Genomic DNA, 14,387 nt, shown 5'->3' on the forward strand with positions numbered 1-14,387 from the left:
TATTGCCCCTGGGGTGAGTGTGTGCGTGTCTGTGTGACTGCCCTGCAGCGGGCTGGTGTCCCATTCAGGGTGTATCCTGCCTTGCACCTGCTGCTTGCTGGGAGAAGCGCCAGGTCCCCACAGGCCCTGAATTGGAAGAAGTGGTTAGAAAATGGATGGAAAATGAGACTGATAACGGCTTAGTGTAACTGTCTGGAATGTGAGAATATTCAGTTTGTATAAGGGGTGGAAATGGAGCTGGAAACCTGAGGTTGATACTACAGGGACTTGAAGTTGCCCATACACGGGCAGCATGTCTTACGTACATGGCTGATGTCATCCTTTGCAGGTGTAGCGTGTTGTCTGAGGGGCTTCTTGTTTATTTGTGGAATCAATCTTACCACAAGCAGGGGGTCTTCTGTGCCATCTACTAACATGCCTTTGGGAGGTGAGAAGAAACTTTTCTAAACATGCACATTTCTTAAAGAGGGCACACCAGCATCATGTGAGTCCAGGAATGAGTGGCAACAATGCTCCCCCCCCCCCCCCCCCCAACACACACACACACACACACACACACACCGCTGTCTATTTTGTGCTCGTCTGTTTCTCTCACATTGTATTAGATTTTTCTCTAATATGGGATAAATGAATGTGCAGCTGGCAGCAAAACAATAGAAAAGGGTAAGACAGGGAATTGTTTTTTGCTCGCAAGGGTGGTCTGGTGGTCTGGTTAAGTCACCTGTCAATCAATCCATCAACACTTCTCCTGCTATCAGATCTGGACCATTGGAGACCTGTGTTCATCCACAAAGCAGGGTGCTTGGCCAAGGGCCAAGTCAGGATCCTTACAGCTTCTGATTTCCAGCCCTGGGTGACATTCATGAAGAAAATCATCCTATTTTGTCTTGATCAATTTATTCATTCCCAGGTCCGAATGAGTCATTAACATTGTAATGGTGAGAAACAAAAGATCTTTGCATATGCAAAACTTGATCCATGCCAGTTTTCAGAATGCCAGGTATTTCAATTTCAGTATTGCTGGAATCTGTATTGTCTATTAAATTTACATATGAATCAAAGTTGCTAATATTTGTTTAATTTGTCCTAAAAATTGACCAGCCCCCCACCCTAAGCAGCATTTGAAATAAAGGAGATGGAGCTGGTGCATCTTTCTCCTGTATTAAAATTGTTCAATGAGCTATTAGAAAGACATGCTTACCAGTATTAGCATTACAGAATTCCTTCACTTTTTAAATTCTGGAAATATGGACTATTTCAAACCTGACATTATAATAACAGGTAGGAAGATTAATTCAGGTTATGAAAATGTTGTCTATGCTGAACAGCTTTCAACAAAATAACTGTTAAAATATTAGCTCAAGGCGGGCACTTGGGAGTCTGTTTATCAAAGGTATTAAAAAAGCATTTCTGAAATGCATCTCCATCTCCCCAGAGTTTAATCAGGATTCTAAACAAGCTGAGCAGTCCTGAAGCTTAAAAGGAAGATACCGTTTTGATATTTCAACTGTTGCATCCCGCAACAAAACCTTTTTTCACTAATTGCATTAGAGCTGCACACACAATGTAGTCATTATAATTCTTGGAGAAAGAACCCACGTACTGCTACAAAACCCTCTTTAACTGCCAGAGCTCTTTGCCTTCCTGAAAGCCCTTCAATTACTTCACCGGCTGAATTGAAGGGGAATGTTAGGGATGTAAGATTGTTCAAACCTGGACTGGAATGTTGGCAGGAGGACTTCAGGGTCACCCCTACTCTTACACACAGTGCCCTTGAATCTTTAATGACAAACTTGTCCGGACTCTTTAAATGAATAAACCCCTTACATCACAATTTCCATGGTGACCTTACTAGGTTCTGGAAATTCTGTACGAGAAGAGTGCCACCTACAGGTCTATCCCACCACTTGCAGCAGCATGCCAGTTTTCCCTAGATTCCTTTCATCCCAGCACTGACTAGGCCCATCTTTGCTTAGTGCTTGAGACCTGACGAAGTTTCGTGACAAGGTGTTAATGCTGCTGTCTGAAAATACGGCAACACTACATTCTGACCAATCCAGTTTAAGTTAAATGTCTAATGAAACGTTTCTTTCCTTCTCTTGTACAAAAAATGCTAGGATAGTCTTTACCTTTACAAATTCTCAGTGTCTTACTTTAATTATAGCGTTTAAGACTTTTAAGATATTTCTTTCTCCAAAATTCTCAGTTCCATTTACAGCAAACAGAACTTATGATGGTCCAATGATCTTATTTCCACTGGTCCCCAGAGATGTGTGGAATCTTCCAGTGTGCCTCTACACTGTGAGAAGCAGAGCAGAGTCACTGCCACCATTCAAACAGCACTGCCCATCGTCCAGCTCCAGAGTCATTGCATGCTCTGCTGATGCTCAGTTCTGCCAAAGGGGGCTTCTTTTCGAAATGGAAATAAATGGAAGATAAAGGTGCCCTGCAAAAAGTCTGGTGTTCTGGCAGGGTGAATTTGTATAATCAGAGAGAATGTCCCCCCCAGGAGTGAAACATTAAGTGCACAAAGCCCAGGGCTTCTGGCTTGGAACCAGAACGTGAACATTAGTGGACTCACTCTGCAGGTCCAGCGGATCAGCGGCGCTGGACAGACAAAGGGATAGTTAGAGAGGGTTTATCAGAAACTCCAGAAGGCCAAGTCTGCTTCTCAAACGCCAATCACAACTGCAGTACAGTCAAAAGAGGAATTTAGAAATTAATGAGAATCCACAAGTGCAAAAGGACTCCTTTTTTTGAGCATGTTTGCTCTAAGCACTCTCTTACGCTATAATGGCTGCACAACATTTTCACAAAGACACACCACACTCTGGCGGAGTGGATGTGGATTTGTGAGTTGGAGGTTTTGTGCACCATTAATGCACCAGTTTATAGACAGGATTTTTGTATTGCCATCTACCAATTGAGTCATATTTAGATGTCAAAGTATTCTTAACATTGAAGTGTCCTGTGGGAAGTACTGTCAGAACTTTTTTTTAAAGCAAAATAAACCATGTGTTTCATCTGACCTGTATCCCCATTCTTATGAGTTGTCCATTTTGGAAGAAGATCTTGTCTTGCAAAACAGGGGCTTGTCATCTAATTTAATTTCTTTGAAAAAATTCCAGCATGTTACTTGTGGTTATTCCCAAAAGACTGAGAGAAAGTTGCTAGGGGGCGAAGTCTGAAAGATAAGTAAGTCTGAGCCATGAAGCCAGCATCTCTCCAGTGTGCCTCCTCCTGATTTTCTACCACTGGCTGAGTTTATTAAACACTGGACAGCAGTTATTCTTTCACATCACAGCCACTGTAGGTGAAGAAATAATGAACAGAAGAAAACATCATAAATGTGTTTTTTTTAGAGCAGAGGAGATTTGAACAGCAGAAGTACAAGTGTCTGAAGAAGGAATAGATGCAGTATATTACCGATATAAGCATGGGGATTTTGAGGGGTGGAAGGGTGGATGAGATTTGGTAACAGTTAACTTTCCACCCAGATGGGGATTCCAGTTTTGCACCAGTGCCAGCTCTGCCAGAAGGTTACTCCCTGTCCGAGATCCACCTACAAATCAAGGGGATTGGGACTGGCCTACCAGAGCTTGAATTATTGATGAGCTGAAGATCTATTTAGGTTTAAAAATTAGAGCCTGACAGCCATTGAGAGGATGGAATCATCACAGGCAGCATCTGCGAATTGTTTCTGTTTGCAAAATCAAGGCAAAAAATCCCAAATTAATCCTGTAGTTATTTTAGTTCTGTTGCAGTTTTATTTCATGACTGCCTCATCAAACTGCTTGGGGACTTAGTTTCTCCGTATATCCTCTGATAAAGTCCAGATGGCGCAATCCCAGGAGTTTAGATCCGGACTGTTCTTCCATCTCCCTCTTTGTGGGCCCTCTGTGTTACCAATTAGTGCACAGCTCTCTCGTGGTGGACACTGATGAGAAAGCAAAACCTGCTTTCATAAGGGCTGTTTCACAAAGCAGCTTTCTGAGATCTCTGACTGCCTTACAGGAGCAAGGACAGATTTGGGGTATTCTTTCGGAGGGCAATGAGTCACCCAGGAATTGACTGGATTATCTTTAGAACTGGCTGGCACAGTGTTGTGGTAGTTATTAATGTTGCCTAACAGCTTTTGGGTCCCAATTTTGACTCTGGACTGGGGGACCTTCTGTGTGGAGTGTGCATGGTCTCTCTGGTCATGTGAGACTGGTGTCCCATCCAGGGTGGAGTTATTTCTCATACCCTGTGCTTACAAGACACTGGCTATCTGCTATCTGCTTAGAACAGATTCATTTCAATTTATTTTAATAATATCCCATTATGGAAGCAGACACTTTTTTTCGGCATAATAGTCAGAGAAAGAAAAAAAGGGGGAGTTGTGATCTGTACCAGGTGGAATGTGAGTATTCCCAGAATCCTCCACAAGGTGATTACTGAAGCCAAGGAGGGGAGGTGGACAGCTGGCTTCACCTTTGACCCCACAGCAAATGTGTCGAGATGGGTTGGCGAGTGTGAATGTGCTCTCCAGGGCAGCCTGGAGAGACAGGCCCTGATTATACAAGGGGAATTATTCATGCACCACAAGTGTATAGTTTCAGTAAATAATTCATAGAATCTTTTTCAACACTTTTATTTATTTATCTATTTTATCACAACTTGGGAAAAGGCAAAGGGTAGCTTACGAGACGTAACGCATTTCGACATCAGGACCGAAAAAACAGTCTGGAGCAAAATTGTTTGACGCAGTGCTGTAAAGCAAGTGGACATCTTAGAAAGTCCCCACTGTTGTTGGGGGCCTTTTTAGTTCCTGCAGGAAAAACAAGAAGGAGAAGAAGAGGATTAGGGAGGAGCAGTAGGAAATGAGATGCCTGCTTGTGACAATGTGTTTTCTATCTTTTCTTTTTCATGGTTGAAGGTTCAGAGACTCAAAATGTTCCAAAAGTACATTGTTGATTGCTGATCTTAAAATACAAAAATTGCAGTTAGTAATAATTATGCTAAAAAGGCAGAAGAAGGCCTAAGAAAATAACCTCTGCATATCTCCAAAAGAAGGGATCTCTTCTCCACTGTCCTTTTGATGTCTCAACTTCTCTGTATTTACATGTATAGGTGCCTTCTGCACCAACACAGCAGAGAACAAAATCTCTCAGCATGTCTTTTAAAATTGTCTCTCTTTTACACACTGTAGCGTGTGTAACACCACACATTTAATTTCCAGTGGATGTGAGAACAAAAGCCGAAGTTTGGCAGTACGGCATTTTATCAGCGTGATTAACTGTTGCTTGACAGGATTCTCTATGGCCCTCCAGTCTCTCCAAAGTGCAAAGTGACATTGATTGATGTGCACTGGGCTCAACAATAATGTAAAACCCTTGATTGATTGGCATATTACCAGCAGAAACAAGACAACAAGAAAACAAAGTGCTGAATTCTTAGCAGAAAACAATTCAGCTAATTGTATAAAAAGTACCAATTTGTATCTAATAGCTCACAGCCAAACAGAACAAAATGCATCTAAAAATGTTTTAAATAAAACCCTGCACATGCATTTTTAAAGTTAATTTAATATTTTCTGCATTTCTCATTAATTTTAACACTTCTTTTGATTTTGCCTTGGTGTGGCATCTGTTTATGCATGCATTGTAAGATAAATTTATCATTAAAATAAAATGCTAGAAATCAGAAAGCAAGTCATTTTCATTTTAAATGAATGATAAATATGTATATATTTAAATGTTAAGACTGCTGGATTCGAAGGTTCTCCAGAAATGTAATCTAGAGTTCAGTCAGGCATACTAAGGCACAAAGCAGCTTTGAAATGCAAAAAGGAAAGAGACAGTATAGTATATCCCTGCTTTATTTCAGCATGTTCTCTACACATATTTAAGATCTGGATGTGCTTGTAAATTTATTTTTGTGATGGCACATAGAAGACAGATTACAATTCATGGGAGAAACATGTTTTTCCATAAAATGCGATGTTTATTTTCTTCATTTTTGAAGTGCGATGTGAACTGCTCTTCATGTTTTGTAGAAAACATCTGTGCAGCTCTGTGTAGCACATCAGGCCCCTCATGTTGTAGTTTTACACTTCTCCCGTGGAGAAACAGTGATTTGATTGCCAGCAGAAAATGAAATATGCCATTTTAAACATTTTCAGTGCTGAATATTTCGACTAATGCATATGAGGGAAAAACAACCACGAGGAGTGAAGTTAAGCACAGAGAGCCTTAAGTAAAGTCAAATTATTGAAGTGCATTGTACTCTGTGAAAGAAAAAACAATAGCTTTTCTTTTTACAGAAAATGGAGTTTCAAAGGGAGTTACCCCTAAAAATGGACCACTCAAGATAGTGAGGGAGAATTGCTGTTCTCCTACGACTCCTACTACATGATTGCAGGATCACCATGAAGTCTGGAGCAATTGATTTGACTATTTGTTAGCAGTTTGTCCATGACCTGTGTTGATTTCCCTGTCATTGCTTCCTCCTTGTCGGACCTTGAGGAAGACTGTCTGCAGCCTCAACACATCCACACAGGAGTGGCCAGTGCAGGAAAATGAAACTGCTCTGGCCTGATCACACAGCAGCATCTCCAGCATGAGGCTGTACAACCACTGTCTGAGCACTTTATTTAATTATTATTATTTATTACAATCATATAGCACTTTTCTGGACACACGACTCAAAGCGCTTTACCTTTACTCAAAGGTAATGGGGATCCCCTCCTCCACCACTGGTGTGCAGCCCCACCTGGATGATGCGACAGCAGCCAGAGTGCACCAGTCTGCTCCCCACACACCAGCTCTCAGTGGGGAGGAGAGCAGAGTGATGAAGCCAGTTCAGAGAGATGGGGATTATTAGGAGGCCATGATGGGTAAATCAAGACCAATGGTAACTTTGGCCAGGACACCAGGGTAACACCCCTACTCTTTTCAAGAAACTCTCTGGGAGTTTTTCAGAACCTCAGTTTTATGTCTCCTCCAAAGGACCGTGCCTTTTCACAGTATATTGCCCCTGTCACTACACTTAGGGTATTAGGACCAGCACAGACTGCAGGGTGAGTGCCCCCTACCGGCCCCACTAACACCTGTTCCAGCAGCAACCTTAGTTTTTCCCAGGAGGTCTCCCAACCAGGTACTGACCAGGCTCACACCTGCGGAGCTCCAGGGGGCTGCCAGCTGTGAGCAGAAGAGTGATATGGCTGCTGGAATGACACTTAAACAGGTGTCTGTGTAGAGTGGCAGTCAGGGTCCTGATCTTGGAACCCTGTGGCTCAGGATCTGCGCCTGTGACTGGAAGGTTGCCGGTTCAAATCCCGCGGCCGGCAGAGGAATCCTACTCCGTTGGGCCCCTGAGCAAGGCCCTTAACCCTAACTGCTCCAGGGGCACCTTACAATGGCAGACCCTGCGCTCTGACCCCCAGCTTCTCTCCCTGTCTGTGTGTCTGTGTCTCCATGGAGAAAAGCTGGGGTATGCGAAAAGACGAATTCCTAATGCAAGAAATTGTATAGGGCTTATAAAGAAACAAACAACAAAGTGCTTCATCTGAATTGCTCCAGCAAAATAGTCCACTGAAAAACTGCTTTGGATAAGAGTCAGCCAACTTAGTGCTGCCACTGCAGTCCTGGACTGCGTCTGCAAGCGATGATACCGGAGACTGACTCTAAGATGGTAGCATTTGTTTATTTAGATGGTTTTTAAATAACAATGTATATCAGGGCAAGTACCAACAGAGGGTCCGGGGACTAATAAATGATCAATCAGATTTTATTTAGATAGTTGCAGGAGAAACACTTGGCCAGGGAGGCCCCAGGGATATGTACACGCAAACATTCATAAAGGCTGTTGGGTAGACGTACGGCTGATTGTATTGCCTGCTTATGCCTGATACAAGGAAAGTAGTGTACATTATTATATATTCAGATACAAAATGGGTTTGTAAATTATTAATTCCCTCTTTTCCCCCCAATCTGTACTTGCTCTCATTAATGTGAAAACCATCCTAGATCCTAGGATCAGTTAGTTCAACATCAAGTGAGACAGAAAGAATCCCTGGTCTTAGCCAAAACTCTTCGCCTTCATGCTCCTGTAACGAACAGTTCTTTCCGGACCCTATGCGGACGACACAGTCCGACGGAGTGGGGAAACACTAGGGAAATGTCATGCAGGAAAACGGGGCAGAAGACAGGGGGCGTGTCCAAGGTGCGCTGGTGCACGGGGGAGGTGTGGCCGAGGCGAACGATCCAAGAGTAATCCATAGAGTATCCAAAACGCAAGGGTAAGTCCAAAACCAGGAGATCCATCCGACGAAGGAATTAAAAACCACGAAGGCCGGGTCGGAACCGGCGGACAGGGAACAGGAACGGGAACGGGAACGGGAACCGAGATTAAAACCTTAACGGGACCAGGCGCTTCCAGGTCCCGGACTCGCACGGTGCGGAAACCAGATGCAGAGCCCGGAAGAGCGTCAGCGCCTGGCTTTTAAGGTGGGCAGGGAATAGGGCGCAGGTGCATGGAATAAAGTCTAGAGTGATAGGGCTGGAGCACCCTTAAGGAGGGGGAACTAATATCGTGACAGCTCCCAGGCCAAGTTAATGACTGTCTCATCTGTCTTCAGCATGTCCAAATGAACAGTAGCGTCCTTCTCAAATCACCGACCAATCCTCAATCGCCCTTCCGGCAGAACACGTTCCCCTGGCAGGTGTGTCATAGTTTGACACAGCCAGGCCACTGTGTCCCCATACTGCTGGAAAACTTTTATCATTCATCGCTAATTTTGTCTACCAACTGCAGGACAGATCAAGGGCCAGTTATTCTTCTTTTTCTTCTCACTGGCACTTTGCTGTCTTGACCTCCTGTTGAGTCCTTTAGGTTCCTGTGCATCTATTCGTGTGATGGCTGAAGCCATGAAAATGCAGAGCAAAGGGACACAAATGCTGATCAGCTGAACATACACTGGCGCACATCTTGATATATGACACAGCCAAAATGAAGTTTGTGAATCGTTTTTGTTTTACAGTACATTCAATTGAAACTAAAATATCTTGGAGCCTGTCTACATTACAATTTGTCTTTGTTGTAATAGTAGTAGTGTTAGCATTATTATTACAGAAATCTGTACCCTTGTGAGAAATTGTGTTAGCTGCTCCATCTCAGAACAGTGGAGAACACTCAGCTGAATGCCTTAACAATATTCTCCCTAACTTGATAAGGCCCTGTATTGTATTTGTCAGGGCATCACACATCCACAGCCTTCCTGGTTGTCTGGAGCCATCTAAATGTTCAATAGCTCAGAGGCTGTGTTCACTGGTGCAGCTGGTCCAATAAGGCACAATTAATCACTTGAGCCCTTGAAAATCAGTGTTGGGGGCCCCTGATCCAGTAGAAATAAACACAGAGAAATCAAAGAGGCTGAGGAGGCATACGCCTACAACAGAGCGGACATAATCAAGGCAATTCTCCGACAAGCAGGTGGAGATTCAGTGCCTCAGTGTGCAGTTTTTTCCACGGGGCTCACTTCTCTTCCAGCCTGTTCAGGGACTTTTTAACTTACCTGTAGCTTCTGGCAATAATGAATTAATAAACGTACATCATCAACTTCCTGGATGCTATAAGCATTGCTGGTGATGGAAATGGCTAGCATGTCAAGGTCCAGATTTCAGCGCCGTAGCAGATAGAGGTCTTGCAGTCATTTGCAGCCGGAGTGTTCTTTTAATCTTGGCACCTAACTTTCTATTTACTCTGCCTGTTATGTTACACGTTACCTCTCCTATGATGCTCCTATGGGCCTGCGATTCTGAAAGCTTACCTCAGGTCCATGAAACTGGGGCATGTCCTGCATCTTCATTCGGAAGCAGAAGAGGTCGGAGTTCTGCAAAAATAAAACAAACACTTTGACATAGAAATCTTGCCTCAAAAAATCATGCCCACACGCCATACAGCTGGAAGAACAAAACAGAGCTGAGAGGAGATGGATTTAGCATGAACAGTCCTATAAAAAAATAAATCCTGCACTGCATGCAGTCTCACTAGGCAGGGCAGATGGCTATGATTACATAGACAGCTACAGTAGCTAATGTCCTTGTCTCTGTCAGTCACACATTGTGTGACTATAGCAATATTGTGTGAATATAGCAAAAATATAGCAATTGTTAATGTTGTTTTTTATCTTTACTCCGTTGGTCTCTGTTTCTCCTTTATACTTGTTTCTCTAGCAGCCCCTTTTAAAGAGGGAGCAAAATGGTCTCTCCAGTGAGGGAACTTGATTCTCATTATTCAGACACCTCCATGCCATTAACGCCAGTAAAAAAGGCCTCTTTTTTGTTCCTCTGCTTCTTTCTTTTTTTTAACTTCTATTCTACTTCCACAGTGAGAGAGACACAGAGGCCCCGCCAAGCCCTTGGCAGGGACACACGGCCCAGCCTGTGAGCAGGAACAGTGAGGAAAGCACGCCTCAGGGGAGATGGATTCAGAGGTATTTTGAATCCCATAAAAAGACAAGCACTAATTTAATAATACATAGAGCCTATCGTAAAGGATAATTGAGGATCAGTGTTCGGCCACTGGGGAATATTAATTTGCAGCTGTGTTCTGCTCTTTAGCCTAGGAAGAGATTTCCCCTCCTGAAGTGAATTAGCTCATATTTTAGTTTAAATATTGTTGCTCCTTTTGTGAGTTTGAGACTAGAGACTTGCTCATTCTGTTCTACGAGGGCAGGGCTCTGCCTAAGATTGCTATTTTAATCCTGTAGTCAGTATTTACTGAAGAGTTTTACCAGGCAGAACTCAGTGGGATGCAGGAACAGTCACCAGGGGTGCGAGGAGAGGGCAAAATGTCAACTTCCAATCAATAACAAACAATACCACTCAGCCTCACATGGGGTCAAGCGTGTCAGAGGCACAGCAAAAGCAAATTGCAAACCTGTTTCTTTCAGTGCAGGAAAAAGGCAAAAGCCCTGTAACCCTTGATTAATGGGGGACTAAAATGAAGCTAAAATTCTCTTTGTGTTTTTTGGTGATGTATTTTGGGATTAACTGGTAGGTAGACATTCTCGTATTATTGCTCCTGTTTCATCTGTGTTAATAATTCCAATAAAGAAGCAGGATAAACAATGCTTTGTACTTTATCAATAAAAGGTAAATGAATGTCTGTTAAGGAATGCTGCAAGTGTGCGCTACAATTGTGTACAATTACACTAAGTAATTACAGCAATACAAAATGTCTAAATTATAGGCCATGCTTCAACTCAAAACATGTATTAAAAGCACCCAAATCAGGTTGACCTATTAAATTTTTACTAGGCTCTCATTAATGATTTTTTTTTATTTTTGTATTTGGGGTTTGGCACAAATGGAAGTGTTTTTTGTTGTTATAAAGCTCTCTTTCTGCCAAGGAGACACACACAGCCAGGGCTGGGTGTGACACACTGTGAGGCACAAACACTTTACATCAAAGCTCATTCAAGGGAACACATCTTCAGTCTGGACTTTAGAGAAGCCGCTGTTGCAGCTCTCTTGTGCTAACTGGAATAAAGCACCACAGACCAGGGCACGCAAAAGCTCCCGACACGGTCCCCTGCTGGTTTAACTAATTACATTTTTAATATTTTAAACAAGTCTTTTTTAGAATAATTTTAATTAGAATTAATGCAGAAATTTTGCACTTTAGAATCCCAGAGAATGACTTGCAACAAACAAATTTGGCAGAGACTGTAAATGAGCAAGTTCTAATCCACACAGCACCTTATCTGCACACTTCAGCCTTTATATTTCTGTACCAAAATGCAAAGCCTTCAGCTGGTCCCTCTGCGTCTAATTTCTTTCCCTTCCATGTTCTTCTTTTCCTGTTGAGAAAAGATATTTTATTCCCATTGATCTTTGTCGGGCCCCAACTCCATCCAACCGCGCTACCAGGACAAACGCAGTTTTTTTAAGCTCTTGTGCCACCTTGTGTTGAAAAAAGCAAAAACGCAAGAAAGTTGGAGCAGAGCGTGAGCCCCTGCCGACGGTACAGTACGTGCCGACCCAGCATGCTTTGGGAACCAGAGCAGCAGGGAAAAACCCTACTGCAGGGTAGCAAGTCAGGACAACACTCCCGAAGCACAGTGTGTGTCCTCCTGCTGCTCCTGCAGCCACAGCTTTCTTGCAAGTGGGAAATGGCACAGGTATGCCAGAGGTGTCCTGCCCACGGGATATGAGTCCCATTAAAGATCGGAAGCATGATCTGGGATGAGGCGGGGCATTTCCTGACAATTTTGTTGATCTGTTGCGGTGATGAGTGATGTATCTTCTGGGAAGGGTCAGTTTGATGTTTGCTGATGATGCTTTTACACGCATTATACTGTCGTGTTTGTGTGGCGAACCCGGATGTCTCAATGGTAGCCAGATAAAGGTCTGGAGAAGGGTGTGTAATGTTTGTGGATTGAGGGTTTTTTTTTTCACCAGACCTCTTGAATATCCAGTTGCACAGTTGCAGACGGCGCTCTGCTTGAACTCAAAACGAATAATCGATGAGTATAATTACACAGACATTGTAAATAGATATAATGTTTCTGTTAAGTCTGATACTATACTATATTGCAACCAATGCTGTCTCTATGGAGGTATTGACTCTTTTAAGAAACTGTAATAGTTGTCCTTCAGAAACCATTTAGGATTTTACAGCCTGTATTAGATTACAAGAAACAGATGTATTGAGTTATAGTTGCAATAGTAAATATTTAAGATCCCTTTTGCAAACTGTCAAATCTTGTCAATTAAACAATTTTGGAACACATCATTTGGGAGGCTAATTGAAATAAAATATGGATGATGTCAAGTAAATTGTACAACTGAAGGAGGTGTTGTACTAAATTGTTCATCAGATTATCCTATAAAGACTCTTTGTGTGTAGATTTAAAATTAATATAGATGAAAACTTTTGCAAAAGCAGCCTAAAAGCTTTACAACATTTGTTTTGGTTATGTGTTGTCATGAAAACATTCTGGATTGAACTGCAAAATTATATAAAGAAGGATTCTAATTGACATTTATTCTTTAAAAAGAAACATTACTTTTTAATCCTATTGAAATACATACAAACATAATATAATTTGTAATTGATTTAATCATTATACTTGTTATTATAGACAGAAAATGAAATGGTCAGGGAAGAGACCCACATTTCAACACTTTGAAATAGACATAGGTGCATATCTCCAGACTATTTCTAAGTGTAAGAACGGGAAAGCGTATCTGATCTTTATTTACCTCATTTAATCTTTTTTTTTATAAAAAAAAAGCAACTGCTCATGTAGCCCTCGTGATGTTTGTATTGTATATATGTTTGTTGTAAGAAAAATGCTAAAGAAAAAAACGTGCTTGAGCCCACTCAGCGTCAACGCCCCTGTCGTGACCCCGCCCCCCTCCGCGACAGCCACGCCCACTTCCGGGTTGAGGGTGAAACGGGGATTTTGTAAGGTGTGGTTACATTTTCTTTTAACACTATTCTAAAAATCTGGGTCATTGTACAGCGTTTCGGTGCCGTGTGGGGCTGCGCGATTTTTGCGCTGTTCTGGTTCGAAGCTCTCGTCGGTCTCACTGCAGAAGCCGGTGTGTGGAGATGCACTCCCGCCACGGGTTTCGACTCAACCGTCAGAAGGACGCAGTAGTGCATCCGTGCATCTCAGGATTTCATTCGAAAAAAGACTGTCATTTATCACAGGTATTGTGGTTGTAGATGTTAATGAGGGGGGTGGCGGCTGTTGGGTCGTCGGTGTGCGGTGCTCCGCTCGAAGCCCTGGCCGGGGTTAATGAACTCGCCGGGCCTCCCTGCAGTGGCCTAGGTGCCCAGACCCTCGCAGTCCAAGGTGTGGCTCTGTCCTGCACCTCAATTTCCAGAATAGGTTCCGTATTGACGTGACCTTCACGCAGGAATTCACTAGGATTAAAAACACCCCGGAAGGGGGTGCACTGAGAGGATTAGGGAGTGTTGAGTGAAAATGTGGGTTAACCCGCTTGGCTGAGGGCTGACCTCTGACCTCTGACCTCCAGGCCGCAGGACGAGGAGGCCAGGACCCTCATGCAGAGTGACCAGTGGGCAGTGACCAAGGGGCAGCTGCAGAGGTTCGAAGTGGGATGAGGGAGAGAAGGCGATCACGTACAATATTTGTAGTGATTGGGAGAGGAAATGAAGTCAAGGTCTGCTCGGTTTGATTGGACGTGGTTGTTGTCATCTGTCCCGAACTTTCATTACAAACTCCATGAAGTGGTTTTCTGATAAAAGGGATGTATGGATATTTTAATTCAATAATGCTACGGTGAGACAGTGCACATGTGCTTATTGTAGTCTAGGCTGTATTTTATCGTGCTGATAAGTTTCTTGTAAAACATAACATTAAAATTGTA

The 14,387-nt window shown here is 42.9% G+C and overlaps 1 long non-coding RNA gene across 2 annotated transcripts; it reads right to left on the minus strand.

The window, feature by feature from the left end:
- Positions 1-4,429: 4,429 nt before the first annotated feature.
- On the minus strand, positions 4,430-11,934 carry LOC148652886 (uncharacterized). 2 transcript variants are annotated; one of them, XR_015925100.1, is made up of 3 exons: positions 11,780-11,934; positions 9,812-9,874; positions 4,430-4,810 (listed from the first exon to the last, which is right to left on the minus strand). It is a non-coding gene; the product is annotated as an uncharacterized LOC148652886 (long non-coding RNA). The 2 variants fall into 2 exon arrangements; XR_015925101.1 differs by having other exon boundaries at positions 11,745-11,934.
- Between the last annotated feature and the right edge of the window lie 2,453 nt (positions 11,935-14,387).

The sequence above is a fragment of the Lepisosteus platostomus genome, chromosome 11 (genome assembly GCF_059453375.1).
Source record: "Lepisosteus platostomus isolate fLepPlt1 chromosome 11, fLepPlt1.hap1, whole genome shotgun sequence".
NCBI classification, from domain to species: Eukaryota; Metazoa; Chordata; class Actinopteri; order Semionotiformes; family Lepisosteidae; genus Lepisosteus; species Lepisosteus platostomus.